Raw genomic sequence first — 16,288 nt, forward strand, 5'->3', positions numbered from 1 at the left:
ACATATATATGCGCCTTAATGCATTTTCAATGTTGTATAAGCTAAAGAATGTGTGTTTGAGAAATGTGATGTATTTTAGTTAAATTTTGTGTTAAGTTTACACAACAATATGCATCGTCGCGGCGGGAAACGCATCCGGATGGATGACCCTCCTCCGGAGTACGTGAATCCGATGACCCCGGCGACTCCCATGACTGATTATGGCGGCCAGTCTGTGCACGAGCCCGAGACGCCAAGCTATAGCGGGTTTAATGCTGGCGCGCCGGTAAACTCGACAGCAACTGAGGCGCCACGAGAGGAGGCTGACGAGTCGCATCATGAAGAAGAGGAGCCGAGATCACCATCGCCAACGCCCACAAAGCGTGTGACCCGCAGTCGCGGTAGGCGTGGAGATGGTGGGTACGTGGGTCGGCTGGCCGAGTCGCCACCACCGCCGCCGCTGCGCCGGCGTGGCCGAGGGGGCCGCGGGCGTGGCCGGGGCAGAGGTGCCGCTCCGCCACCGGCGTACTCGCCACCTCCCGTGCTGCTGCCCGGTGACGACGAGAACAGTCTCTATAACATACTGAGGTTCAATAAGACTGCTATCAATGTGAGTTATTTCATAAGCTCTAACTTATAAACTGTTGTGATAGTAAAAGCACTTGATAAAGATTTTTTATTTGTTTAATTTTAGCAAGTAGTGGATATGTGGATTGAGGAATACAAGACAAACCGTGAGGTGGCATTGGTTCAACTGATGCAGTTCTTCATCAACTCATCAGGGTGCCGTGGGAAGGTCACACCAGACATGGCACAGATGGACCACACACTCATCATCAAAAAGATGACACAGGAGTTTGATGAGGTGATATATAGCATTTTCTAGATTTGTTAATAGTCAATGCTAATGCTAAAATAAAATTATTTTTATTTTTTTCTGTTATGTCAGTATGTCTATTGATACTGTAAACTACAGCATGAACATACTAGTTTCTGTATGATGTACCACACAAACCTGCTAAAATTGTATATGGAGAGCCATATTAATAATACCTTTAATAATTCTGGTCTGTAAAAGTTACTTAAGGAGAGGATAAGCTGGTGCACACCTGACAAATTCCTTCAATTTGTATATCATCCCAATGTACAATATAATAATTATTCTTAGGTTCATGGTTAATTATGGAAAGTCATTATCACTTGTCATCATGTGACCTACTTAATTGTACCATCACATTATGTCTTGCCATTTCAAAGCTGAACATAAATAATGAATTCCTGCATTTATCTCTAACAGGAAAGTGGTGAATATCCACTGATAATGTCCGACAGACATGGAAAAGTTCGCCCAACTTCTGTGAGTTCATCCAGACCCTGGTGAAGATGTGCCAGTACTCCATCATCTATGACCAATACTTGATGGACAATATCATCTCACTGCTCACAGGGCTCTCTGACTCTCAAGTGAGAGCTTTCAGACACACTGCCACACTGGCTGGTAAGTGCTCAGTATTTCTAATAGGAACTAGCAGCTGGCTTGTATTGTTCATTATTGTCTTATTGGTTTGCAATTGTAAGTGAAATTTCAGTTCTTTAACATTTTCATTACATACAATATAGTGTAGGGCTAAATCTGTAATGTAGGAACTAATTGGAAGAGGGAGACATTATTTCAGCTAATGAAAAGTTTAAAATTTTCCATATAACATCTGATTATAGCTGATGCCAGAGAGTAATTGAAAAGTGAAAGAACATGCCCAAAAAATGGTTTATATTTCACAAAAAATCTAGTCACAATAATTTATTTATATTTGGATAGAACTCTTAAAAACGGGTCTAATAAAATATCATTGAATATGAATAAATTATATTAATATATTTTGAAGACCTCCAACTTTGAGATTTTTATAATCTTATTTTACTTAAATATTCCAGTTATTTAGAACACTTGCAAAATATAAATGTTACTTTGGAATGTTCCCCCCCTGTGATCCACAATTTTTAAGATTATTTTTTCAATTATCCTTTATATCTGCGAATGATAACTGACAGCTATTATGTCAAAAAATATCAGAATTCTTGGTAGTTACCAATTCCATCTCTTTTGATGAATCAACCAAGTTATTTTTTTATAAGTTAATCTGCCAGAACATGTCTTTCTAGTTTTTCTTGTAAAACTTTTAATAATTCCTAACTTCATATTTTTACCATTTTATTATCCAATAAGTACAAGATTGGTTTGAATTTATTCCAAATTAAGAAACAGCACCCACATAAAATACCAAACAAATCCTTTCAGTGGTCACAGAGTGTTGTTAAACCATGAACCATAGAACTTTGCTACCGAGTCAGTTAATAAAAATTAAAATATACCCTTTTTTATAAATCCATCTATAAGTAAATAAATTTGTAATAGAATTTGAATGAATTATGATATTTGTTAGTGATGAAGCTGATGACCGTTGGTGGACGTGGCGCTGCTGACAAGTGTGAACTGCGACAACTGTCTCGCCGCCAGTACGAGGCGGAGCGGCTGAAGGCGCGGGACAAGCGCGCCACCGAGCGCCTCGAGGTGCTTGTCGCCAAGCCGGCAGGGAGCTTGAGGAAAACATGGAGGAGATCAAGAACATGCTCTCCTACATGTTCAAATCTGTGTTTGTGCACCGCTACAGGGACACGCTGCCTGATATCAGGGCCATCACCATGGCTGAGATAGGCATCTGGATGGAGAAGTTTCCAGCACACTTCCTTGATGATCTGTATCTCAAGTATATTGGCTGGACACTTCATGACAAAGTAAGTAACTATTGTGGAGACTCAAAATTGCATTATAGTACACTGAATTGATCCTCAAACCAAACATTTTCTCCCTAGATAATAGCTAAAATTGTAGAGGAAAGCGTAAGGGATAAATGAAAAAAAAGTTAAAATGTGACTCAAATAGTAATATTATTATGAATATGGCAGTATCACTGTTAGTTATTGATATGTACATATTTCCACAGGTGGGTGAGGTAACGCCTGCGTTGTCTACAAGCTCTCCAGCCATTGTATGAGTGTGAGGAGCTGAAGGGCAAGCTAGAGTTGTTCACATCCAAGTTTAAGGACCGCGTATCGTACTTGTCTATGTCGTTGGACAAGGAGACGGAAGTCGCAGTACACGCCGTTAGGCTCGTCATTGCCATACTGAAGTGAGTGAATATTTACACGGCTATGGTGAAGTAAGGAAGAGTAGAACACCTTCTATGTGTATCCAGTTTATGTTCCGCTCTACCCTCACTGCTATTGGGCTGATATTAATAATTTATTTACACCCATGTGATGTGTAACGCGTTCGATCGAGTGTGCGGTGCCGCAGGATGCACCCAGACGTGCTGACGGACAAGGACTGCGAGAACGTGTACGAGCTGGTGTACTCGTCGTGGCGCGCGGTGGCGGCGGCGGCGGGCGAGTTCCTGAACGTGCGCCTGTTCCGCGCCGACGACGTGCCCGAGCAGCGCTCGCGCCGCGGCAAGCGCCGGCTGCCCAACACGCCGCTCATCAGGGACCTCGTGCAGTTCTTCATCGAGTCCGAGGTCATTATAACCACGCTATTTACTCTGTAATGTTATACATACCCAGTGAGGTAACGCCATGACGGACTCAATGCTACGGGTCTCTGGCTTAAAATGAGACCATTTAGAAAATGGACTTTCTGTGCATCAGGACTTAAAAAAATCTAAACAGATTTATGACAGGCCAAATTCAATTGATTTGCCACAGAACTTTGTGGTGTAGTTAGACTTCTATATTCATGATGAAACAAGTTTCACATGTATCACAATATTACATTTTCCAACAGTTACATGAGCATGGCGCTTTACCTGGTGGATTCGTTGATCGAGTCAAATCCCATGATGAAAGACTGGGAGTGCATGACGGATCTGCTGTTGGAGGAGGCGGGCCCCGGCGAAGAGGCGCTCGATAACAGACAGGTTATCTCTATTTTCTACATCTCAAGGGATACAACAGTGAATTTGATTTCTATCATAATAATTTTGTGTCACAGCAAAAGTATTTATCTTGGGCTTTGGTCTTAGTACACCCAAATGTCTTGTATTTTTATTAAGTACTAGAATTGTTAGGTACTGTGTGACGAGGCTTCAAGGAGAATGTACAGTCCACACAGGCTCTAAGCAATCTTTTGGAATGATGCTGTAATGAGTTACTGCAGTGATTTCTTGATATTAATTCATGCAATGTCGCCTGATCTTATCTTACATTGATAAGGTAATATGGACAAATTGAGTGCATTAATTACACCACTATTCAATATGTTTGGTGAGATTTGGCTCGCGGACTGTACAATGTATATGTATCGCAGGAGTCGTCGCTGATCGAGCTGATGGTGTGCTGCGTGCGGCAGGCGAGCTCGGGCGAGCCGCCCGTGGGGCGCGGCGCCAGTCGCAAGCACCACCACATGCTCTCCAAGCCGGAGCAGGCCAAGGTAACGGAATCTTACACCTGATGTTATAGTACAGGACACAAATGTAGCTTAATCTGTTTTGCTCAGCTCTCCCAACAATATCGTTCCTCAACAACTCAACAAAATCCTTCATGTTGCCACCTTACATCGCTTTTCTCTTATATATTAGCACCATTCCAGTTTATCCGCTACATTTCCGTTAGTAGTTACGTTGTAAATGTGACTATCGTTGCAGGTGGTGAGCGATGACCGCGCGAAGATGACGGCGCACTTCATAGTGACACTGCCGGCGCTGCTGGACAAGTTCGGCGCCGACCCCGAGAAGCTCACCAATCTGGTCTCCATTCCACAGTACTTTGACCTCGAGCTTTACACTACGCAGCGGCAGGAAGCTGTGAGTCATTATTCTCTAAGTCATAGTTTATCGCAGTTTGTTTGCGGCACATAAGATGAAATGTGTACCGTAAAATGTTATCTAATTGATGTTACCTTATCTTTTCTGGCATAAATCAGTTCTTTTTGGAATAGTGCCTAAACATTTTCACTCACTTATTGCTTTTGGTACTTGATCCGTACAGAATCTGACGCTACTTCTAAACAAGATCCGCGATATGGTGAATGTGCAAACAGAGGCAGAGGTGCTGGAGACGTGTGGCCGCACGCTGGAGTTCCTCTGCTCGGAGGGGTGCTCGGTGTACAGCAAGTGCAATGTGGCGCGCGCCACCATTACCGACGCATGCGTCAACCGATACAAGGAGGCCATCGACGAGTACCGCAGCCTCATTGAAGGCGGGGAGACGCCCGACGCGGACGAGGTGTTCAACGTGATTAACTCGCTGCGCAAGGTCTCCATCATGTACATGTGCCACAATCTCAACGACACCAACATATGGGACTCGCTCTTTGAGGACCTGCCCAAGTGTCTCAAACAGAATGAGACGCAGATGCCGACACAGGTAACAGCAAAGTTGGGTTTTTTAAAATTGTTTAAAAGCAAAATTTTTATTTTTTATTTAGTGAATATTGCATAATATTATAACGGTATCGGTTGGTGGTGTGCCGCAGGCGCTGGTGTACGTGGTGCGCGCGTGCTTCTACTCGCTGGTGTGGGAGCTGCACGCGCTGGAGGAGCGCGGCGGGGCGGGGCGCGGGCGGGGCGCGGGCGGCGCGGGCGCGGTGGCGGCGGTGCGCGACCGGCTGCACGCGTACGCGACGCACTGCAAGCTCATCGTGCGCGACGGACTCGCGCCCGAGCTCCGCGAGGAGGTACCCGCGCGCACACTACTACATACGGCTGATAGTTCTGTACGTACTGACACTGTCGTAACACCTAGGCGTACACGAGCCTGTGCGACCTGCTGATCTTCTTCGCGGAGAACCTGTACGCGCTGCACCACGCCGGCGAGCCCGCCATGAAGCAGCTCGTGCTGGAGCCCGACAACGAGCTGTGCGACCTGCTCAACGACTTCATACAGGAGTTCGTCTTCGTGCACCACAACTACGGTAATTACACTACACACACTACGCGGTGCACACGGCCACTAGTCACATTAATATAACAACCCGTGGTACTGAATATATACATTTTTCATACATAGTTTCATGTGAACTAGAACTTATAATTTCACAAAATGCAGTTACTGGATGATAATACACATAAGGTTAATATTTACTGAACAAAACATTTACTTGATGATAAACCATGACAAAAGGCATACTACAGTCCGCGCGCAAGCTCCGCGAAATTTTAGGGATCTTGACATAATAACTTAATACAGTGAGTTATTCAATATTCCGTAGATAAATGAAGCTGGTGAGGTATATCATATTTTTATATATATGTATTCGATACTGAATCATATTTTATGATTAAATATTTTTTACTGACCTAGTAATGAAAATGTACATACACAATATACATACATGTATGTGTATTTATGTATATTATGGATTTTGTGGTTACAATCAATGATCATCAAACCAAATGAAAAAAACATTGTGTAGTAAAAGCTTACACTATGTACTGGTCCGTTGTTGGTGTGGTTCGGGAGCGGTGAGTCTGGATATTTTTGCACTTTGTCCAAATTGGGTTTATCAATGTAATTTTTATCCTTTCGTGCCTCTTATTGGAAATTTTCTATGTATTGTTTTATTTAATGTGAAACGTGTAGCAAATAATTGCACTCGGAACTGTATCTGTGTACAAAATGTAACTTCACTGCATATGAACAGTGACCGTGAGAAAAAATATGCATTATTTCCGTTCACTACGAGCGATGTGGAGAAGAAGCGATGGTGTTGCGTGTCACATGAACGCGTTCGGATGTCGCGACCGCGCGGGCGCACCCGTCGACGACGTCTCCCACTGTTGTTGTCCTAATGTGCTACTGAGCGCCCCGACACGTGTACGAGACGTAATGAACGGGCAGGCTGGTCTGTGCGTTGCACTCGTGACCGTCGCGACATCGAGTTGTGTCCGCGGCCGCGCCGTGGCGGTGCCGTGGCGGTGCCGTCGCGGTGCAGTCGCGGTAACGGTGTGGTATGTTTGGTTGCATGTCACGCTCCGTGCGTGCGGCGGGTCGTGTCCGTGACATTCCGACGCCGGTAAGCCAGTTGCTCCGCACTCCGTTCGCACTAGTTGACACACCGACGGCGTATTTTACCTTAGTAATGGCGCGACCCACCCACACCGGCCGGCGCACGCGCCGCCGCGGCTGCTCTGATCAGTAGGCGCCCCTACTGGCAGTGGCGCGGCGAGTCAGTCGGCCGCGGCGCTCCGCAGAGAGGCGTCGACAGGGCCCGATTCCCTATGTTACACGTTATTTTGACAGTTCATAATAAGCACGTAACGCACCTAATGGCGTTTGTAACAATTGAAATAATTTCTCTAAGAGACCGTAACCCGGCCGTGTTACGAGCTCACGCTGTCATAGAGAATAACCCCTGGGCTGCGTCCGCTGTGTGACGTGTGTTCGGTGCGAGTCGGTCCGCGTTCCGCCGCGTGTCGTCGCCGCCGCGCGCCAATAATGCATATTTTTGTCTCGACCCGACAAGGGAACGACGCCCACGTTCCGCGTACAAGTCACCTAACATTACTAAGGGAAAATTTGTCGCGCCCGCTTCATCGACGCAATCCGAAACCGACGGCGAATTCCGCGGAGGCTCATTTCCAAACGGCGACACCGAATGTCGCTTATGACATGTCGTCGCTTGTGTCCGTCGGTCCATCGACGTGTCTGTTTTCCTTCCACAGTTTATTACTTATACATAAATTATACCGAGAAACACGGCTTATTTTTCTAAATTTAATAGCAATGTCGAGAAATATGACGACTAATGATGGCATTAAATATTACCTTTTCGCCCATATATTTGTCGGCTAAGTATATTGTGTTACTGAAAGCGGCAACGTGCGATGCAAGCGACGGCTGAGAAATAATATGGTCACAATTCAAGAATGTTCAAAAATTGTATGAAGACGCGCGCCGGCTGTTTGTTTACAGAGAAGTGTTCGCTCGCGGTGTCGGATTGAGATAAAATTCATTCTAACACATTTGAGAGTTTTGTGAATCATTTTTGCATGACTTGTGAAGTGTTTTTGATTTTGTTGCCTTCTATTCTTTACTATTGTGATTAAATAAGTGAAATACTCGGTTATTGGTGTCTGGAAAAGTAGTTTAGTTGTTATTTTATGACTTCAAACGTGTTACGATATTGGAAACAGTATAGTAAATATACAATAATGAAAAGGTTTTTTTATTCATAGAAACAAAATATTGCTTTACTGTTTCTTGCTACCTGACACGATGTAAAATATAATAATTGTAGATGAGTGGGGGTAATGATAGCCGTAGTTGATAATGTGATAGCAATAAATAATATCATTTGCACTAGTTATGATTAGCCTTGTGTTGAACTCAAACAATAGGTATTGCAGTTAAGAATGCGGCTTATCGTAATATTTTTGAGAAATTTCATTCTGCTAAGCATGTGAAGCATGCTGCTACCGACCTATATAATATATTCGAATGGAATCAAGATAGGAGATTAAAAATGTTAATGTATAACGTATTCAAGGCAGTCATTACTTCTACTCGAATCAGTAAACCGTGGCGTAGGTACGGCAGTGGAGAGCTTGTACTAAATTGAACGTGGGAGATTCCCGCCACTAATATCTGCCGCGAGCGCGAGCTTCTTCTGTCATAATATGTAGATAGAGCGATGCATGACGTACATTACTCAAGGCCCAGTCACTGTGTGGTAAACTATCGATACTGTTCAGTGACTACGCACGGTGACGCTTGAGGTTAAACTTAGTGTACACGCACACAGACCACTCGTATCCGCCATTGAACGCTGGTCAGTACATTTGTATAGCGGTTGCGTTATTATTCAACTCGCAGCTGGTGGTTGGTGGGAGTGGTCCGTGTACAGCGGACACATGGACGCGACGTCTCAGGCAAATATTCAAAACATAATACAAATTTAACGGTTGAAAGGCTCGTTTACTTAAGCGAAATTTTTATTGCGATATGAAGTTATATGCAAGTTTTCAAGTCAGTGTCTTTTTGTGCCGTTTTTTTTAACGTATTTTAAATTTTCAAGAAAAATATTGTCGCTTATGTCAATTTTCCTTTCACCCGTCGTGTTATTATATTTGTGGAGATGTTTGCGTTGAGACGTCCCGTGCGTGTCGTTTGCGGGGCGTGTGCGTGACGTGTGCAGTGTATCGGCGCTTACAGACGGACAAGACGAGAGACGCATCGAGGAGCTCCACAAGCGTCGCAACTTCCTCGCCGCGTACTGCAAGCTCATCGTGTACAACGTGGCGCCCATCCGCCGCGCTGCAGACGTCTTCAAACATTACATCAAGGTTATTCATCATGCTATATCTACTCTGTATTTGTCAATGTATACACCTCCGCTCTCGCGAGTGTAAGCAGTGATGCAGGCCGGGAAAAGCTTGGCTATTGTCGATAGTAGTTTTTTCATATTTAAGATAATATGTCTTACTGCTGTGAAAATAATGCAAGTCTAGGCATAATGATGTTGATTTAGTTTGGTTGTTAATCCATTTGACAAAATTGTTTTAAGCGACATAATGTTCATAGTGGTTTGTGTGTTGTGTTGCAGTGTTACAACGACTACGGCGACATAATCAAAGCGACGCTGAGTAAGGCGCGCGAGATTAACAAAATGAACTGCGCTCTAACCATGGAGCTGGCCATGCAGGCGCTGTTCACCGACATGCTGCAGCGGCATCCCAACCCGCATCGCCAGCTGCCAGAGTTCCTCGAGCTCAAGGTGCGTGCCTCGCGTGCTCTATGCGCTACTCGATGGTATAGTAAATGTTGTGTAATGTGTCGTGTGCTACGGTGCAGGAGTTGGCGAAGCGCTTCTCGGTGATGTTCGGGCTGGACGCGGTGAAGAACCGCGAGGCGCTGACGGCGCTGCACCGCGCCGGCATCGCGTTCGCGGCGCTGGAGCAGGCGCCGGGCGGCGCGCCGCCGCACCTGCTGTTCCTGGAGCCGCTGGGCGAGTTCTCGGGCAAGCTGCTGCGCCAGGACAAGCGCCACGTGCTGCGCTTCCTGGACGCGCGCATCGTGCAGGTGGTGCAGTGGGCCGACGACTGGGCGCCGCTGGCCGCCTACCGCAACAGCCTGCTGACGGACGCGCCCGACGAGCGGCCGCCGCCCGCGCGCCGCCACTACGCGCGCCGCACGCGCCAGCACGACGACGACGACGACGACAACGCCGACTCCGACCAGGACCCGCCCGGGTGAACCACTACACACTTATGTTATACAAACACATCTATTTGCTACTAGGCCTACTTAGGAATTTCAAATATTCATTTTTCAACATTTTTATTTCGAAGTCAGATTCGAATTTAGACTCCATATAGGTATGTTGACTATTCAATTTAATGAACTACGTACTTCATAGTAACACCATTAAAATAAAATGTACTGATGAACTCCGAAAAAGTAAGCGTTCATTCTTTGTTAAATTTATTTTCTTGAAACAATTTTACATGCAAATTTGATAAAACATATTGTGTATGACGTCAATGGTGTTGATGCCGTCTCAGTCTAGTAAATTATAAAATTGACATTTCTTTGGAATCTATTAAGGAATTATGTACGTTATTATTTGTGCTATAGTTTTACAATACAAATTATTTATAGTTTTAGTATATGTACGAAAATAGTCAACATACCTATTGTTTGTAGTTATATTATGACATATCTATGTATTGAAGAGCCTTATGTGGTAATTGATTTTGTAATATCGTGTAACGTATGGACGGGATATAACGTGTTATTTGTAATGTTGACGTATTTTTATATTGAAGTATGTAGTTGTAGTTAATGTAGTTTTACTGCCGATTTCAATAAATAATCCTAGCCGATATCCTCAAGTCGATGGCAAAAATGAAATAAATGATGAATTGTTTGGTAATTACAGGGTTTGTATTGCCATGTTGAGTTACATTAACGTCGGATGAGGTAAAACAAAACAATGTTTAATTTTAACACATATAATTTTATTATTCATTCGGTGTATTTGTTGCAAAGGTCAAACAAATTTCCTTTACGTTCTTTTAAAGTTTATTGGAAAACTGTCGGCGACACTTTGCCGTTCTGAAGTTAGTCACGTCACTAGTTCTACGTCTGCTGTCACTGACGATAGAGACGGAGCCGCTCGTGACTAACTTCACACCGGCAAAGTTATATAACAACCTTAGTACATGATGCCTGAAGTTAATAACCAATGAGGAAAATTGCCGGATTTCAACTTGTGTAATATTCAGAAATTTGTACGAATTGAATTGTTATGAGTGTAGTTTTCTGCGTAGAGGCGTGGTCGGTACTGTGTCGTCGAGTTGTTAATTGTTGCGATGTTATTGTAGTTAGTTTAAGGTATATTTTTATAATAAATAATATTTATAAAACATTTTATATATATATTTTATTTATAACATACCTATTTGTTAAGACATTATTCTACATACAGGGTCAGTTTGACATTGCGTTACTAAATGAAACCACATACTCGTCTTCACCTTTGCTGACATTGTGCCAAAAATCATCCGTGAATGACGTATATTTTCACCCCTAAAAATCCTGGTTATAGTTTTCCGTTTTGTTTACCGTTTCGTAGTTTAATGCGATCATGGCGTGTGCGTGAGTGTATTTCTGATTGAAAGTGTGATATTGCCGCTGCGACGAATTCTCTTAGAGCAGTAGTAGTGGCATAGGGCGCGTAAAATTTAAATTACTTCTTTTTAATATTTATTTTGTTCGAAACTTATTTGTTTTTATTTTACATCTATGGCTTAAGGGATTTATTGTAAAGTGTTATTTCCAAGTAGATCATTACGCGGTTTCATTTAGTAACGCAATCTCAAAATGACCCTGTATAAAAGAAATGTTTACAGTCAATAACCTACGATACACAATAACATTAAAATCGTGGAAACTGGTCATGTCGTGTGAGTGACGTAACTGTATGTGTATAGTAGCCATATTCCTGTACGCCGGGACCAGCTGTGTTAAATTCCCATCATCCACTCTTGTCTCAGCAGGTTTAAATTTTTGGTTTATGGCTGCAATAAGAAACATATTATCTATGATATTGCATATTACTACTTTTACTTTAAAAAAAAACATTTCGTAACTGAAGAAGTAGATGTGAATCGCATTCCACATAAATTCCTAAAGCTTGTGAATGCTTTCGTAAACACACACTTGAAGTAACCTACGACGTGAATAAATGAAAAAATCCGCATCGATTTTAGGCTATCGATTACTTAGAGTCCATGTCTTAGGTCATCGAAGGACGCGCCATATGCTTATTGCTGCAAATAATAAGATTCTGTCGCTCTCATTGTGACTACTACATAGAAAGCAGTGGCGAAGGGCTCATAAACCGATTCCTGTCGGCTTTCATAACTTATGTAAAATATAATTTTCATTTAAAAGATTTGCAGACAACATTCATGCATAGTAGTAGTACCTATATATTGTGTCGGATTGCCTATCGGAAAGTCACCCTTCGCAAATGATAGAAACTGCAGCACACATAATTATACACACATAGGTATATACTAAACACTTGTCTGTTCTACGCACACACATTTCTTAAATACAGTAGTTTTTAAAACGTGTGTGAGCATTTGATCTAATATTTCGGTGGAAAGAATTGATTACGAGCTTCGTGATTTATATATTGTTTATAACATTGAATTACAAACCCGTAATTTCTTTTGGTATAAAATTCATTCATTTTTGAATCGGTCAAGTAGTTTTTTTAACTTCTTTTTTATGTGTATATAATATTATTTAAAAATGTCTATAAAAGTAAGTTATAAATAAAAAAAATATTAATGCCGTTAGCTATTACAAACTTTAGGTAATGTATAATTTTGATCTAAACAGAGTAAGTACAAGTATTTAATAAATTAGTAATATTGTATTTGGTGTGGGATATATTGCTGTTTGGATATCAGTATAGTTGTATTATTATTGTAGTAGGTAATAGTAGTTGTTGGTTGTATTCGTTTGTTTTGTTGCATATTGTTAAATCGTGTAAAATGTCGCGATTGATTATAGTAACCTGAGTTTTTCCTGAATAATTAATATTTTTTTTTAAATTCATCGTAAATTTGCAAGAGAATTTTAAGTGATTGCGATGCTTCAGAAATAGTTTAAGCCTTCCAATATGAAATGCATGAGTTAAAATATTTGTTGCATTTATTACGCCACTAGCCACAATCGCTACAAAATGTGTGAGTGAAAGTCTTGTAGGTATATTTGTACGAGTGAGTTGTGACTATATCAGGTGCGGAGCCGCGAGCACGCCGCGCGCCCCGCGCCGCCGCCGCCCCGCGCGCCCCGCGCCCGCCGCCGCGCACACCCCGCCCGCCAAGCGCACGCGCCGCTCAATTATAATGCGATGACGTGGGTAAGGACTCCTGCACACTCAACTTCAATACAACTGCTACGCTCAACTCGCTTGTACTTCCGATAAATAAAACCTTTGGAAACATTACACGGAGCCTAGTTTGCGTAGCGACGCTTTATAATTCTACCAAACTTTTCACTAGATCCATTTAAAGTTCAAATCTTAACAGAAAATAACAAAACAATTAAACTATTTGTTGGACTAAAATAATTATATGTCTTGGGAAACTAGTTTTTTTTTAGTTAAATTAACTGTCAAAACTTATAAGTTAATAAATTAATGTTGAAAGTTACTTCAATTATGAGCAGGTAAAATGTTCAAAACTCTAAATGTCACCTTACAATTTACCGAACCGATAATTTAAGGAATACATTTTTAGAATAAGGAAAATCCTATAGAGACACCTAAACACCATAATAAAATGAAATAAAACTCGATGCACATAAATTAATGGTCCACGCGGTTGTGGGAACACACAAATATACGACCATTCACTTTAGATGTATAAAATAAAATGCAAATTTTAATGAAGAAAATTATTTGTAATAGATTGCACTAATTACATTACAAAGTTCTTTTATTTAAATATTAATTAGGGGAAAAGTTGCTCTGCATTTTATATGAAAACTCGAGACTTCTTTTTCAAAGTTATATATAAAGGTAATAGAGTTACACCCACGTTTAAAAACTTTAAACCACGAGAACGAATCATGCAAAATTAATTGAACTTAAACACAAGCATATGCCAAATGTTTAACTTATAGCTTTCTTGCAGTCATTTTCGGTGAGTTTACAAACTAATTAATCAACTCATTAATAAGGAGTGATGAGAAGTAAAAAAAAAATAATTGTAATCTAATGGCAAATTTTAAGAATTTTCCACCTTGCTGTCTTTTAAGGCTGATTTTAGCCAAAATAGCTCCCATGAAGGACTATGTTTTTTTAATGAATATGTAAGTTGAGAGTCTTACCTTATTAGTCTTACCTTACCTTACCTTAGAACCACGAAATCACCTGTTTAGTTTTTTAATTTAAAGAAGAAAATGTAAGTTATAATTCATAGAACGTAAGTTTTTACTTTACACCAACATTTTCATAATTTTCATTAAAGTTACGAAGCTGATTGTTATTAGCAAAACAGTAAAACTAATGAAAATTTAGTTGCAATAAAGAAATCTCGAATAAGTCTGCTACTTTTTTAAAAAGAAAACATTTAATCGTTCAAATCGAAAATTCTCAAAAATTCAGAAAAATATTCATAACTCGAAAACTATGAAAAATTGCGGAATATACATGGGGGTGATACGGATACCCCAAGGGGTGCTCTATCTCTGGACCTCCGCTTGAAACTACTTTCTGGGACACCCTGTATACAGGGTTTTTTCGATATTGCGTTACAAAATAAAACCACATACTTATCTTCTTGAAAGTGACACTTTAGAATAACTTATTCGATTTGTATGTGTACAATGAAAAAGAATATTAAGTTTGTAACAAAATAAATATCAATTAAAAGTAATTTCATTTTTACTCGCTCTAACGGCTCTACTACTGCTCTTAGATTATAACAACGGCAACACCACAGTTTCAGTCACAAACACGCACGCACACACCATATTCGTACTACACTACAAAATTATCACAGAAGTGATATTGGGATTTCTGGTGAAAATATTCTTTATTCTTGAATGATATTCGACACTATATTAATAGCAGTATGCGGTTATATTATATTAACCCAATGTTAAAAGCCAATATATTTTATAGAAAATTCGGACTCACTATTAAATGAGATTGTGTTAATAATGTTTTATTAGGTAATTAGACAAATGAGCAAGTAAAGCACCTAATATCGTAACACTAAAATGTATACATATTATAAAACAAAGTCCCCTTTTCTGTCTGTCTGTATGTTATTGATTTTCTCAAAATCTACTGAACGGATTTTTATTAAATTAGGTATGGAGATAGTTTAAGACCTTGGAAAAGTTATAGGCTTCTTTCTATCCCGGGAAAATATATAGCGGGACTTTTATCCCGAAAAACTCCTTAACGCGGACGAAGCCGCGAGCAAAAGCTACTATATTCAATATACGCATTATCTTCCTAAACAGATCAATGATTAGAATTAGGGACTAAAAATAATATCTTAGGCTTTAAAGTGGTAAGTACCACATTAAAAATATCACATTGGTTTCCCGAGACAATAGTAGCACCCCGATCAACTGCGAGAGATCCCACAATTTCCAGATATCAAACCACGTAATTCCTGGATGACAATGCGGTCTCATAAGCCAGTAGCATATTATTGTATTATTGTATGTGCCTTGCAGCGAGAGTGTCGGCGGAGTGATGTCCGTCACGTGGCGCGCCTCCGACACGGACAGCGCCTCGCCGCGACCGGGAGCTTTACTGTACAGCACGAACTGTAGCAAGAACTGTAGCTCGTTATATTTTTGATATATTTTTTGTATGATTTTTATACTTTGTTTTTGTTAAGAATTAAGAAAGTTTATACTGAATAAAGACTGCAAGCCTTGAGCACATAGATTTTATACTTTTCCCAAGTTATCAACAAATAAAGACAGGGAAGATCTACTAAATATAATGATAGGTGAAATTTCCGTAAACATAATATTTAAGGTTTATATGTAGTACTGCACTGTCTTTAATACATCTAACTTCGTTTTCAGTTGTCCCTTTCTACTCGCACTTGTAACACCAATATATGGTCGACATACACAAGATTTACGCAAATTGCGAAAACGATTTAGCTCAATTATTACGAACTGCCATCTACCTGATAATTTCTCCGGGCTATCCAATCTCGGGGAAATCTTGTTATATGAACCCACAAAGTTTGTAAATCGACGCTTA

At 41.0% G+C, this 16,288-nt stretch overlaps 1 long non-coding RNA gene and 1 pseudogene across 1 annotated transcript; both read left to right on the forward strand.

Moving 5' to 3' along the window:
* Window positions 1–109: 109 nt before the first annotated feature.
* On the forward strand, window positions 110–11,406 carry LOC119189376 (annotated as a pseudogene).
* A 1,923-nt stretch (window positions 11,407–13,329) lies between these two features.
* On the forward strand, window positions 13,330–15,955 carry LOC119189380. The gene is made up of 2 exons (XR_005112379.1): window positions 13,330–13,411; window positions 15,745–15,955. It is a non-coding gene; the product is annotated as an uncharacterized LOC119189380 (long non-coding RNA).
* Window positions 15,956–16,288: the final 333 nt, after the last annotated feature.

The sequence above is a fragment of the Manduca sexta genome, chromosome 15 (assembly GCF_014839805.1).
Source record: "Manduca sexta isolate Smith_Timp_Sample1 chromosome 15, JHU_Msex_v1.0, whole genome shotgun sequence".
Lineage (NCBI taxonomy): Eukaryota > Metazoa > Arthropoda > Insecta > Lepidoptera > Sphingidae > Manduca > Manduca sexta.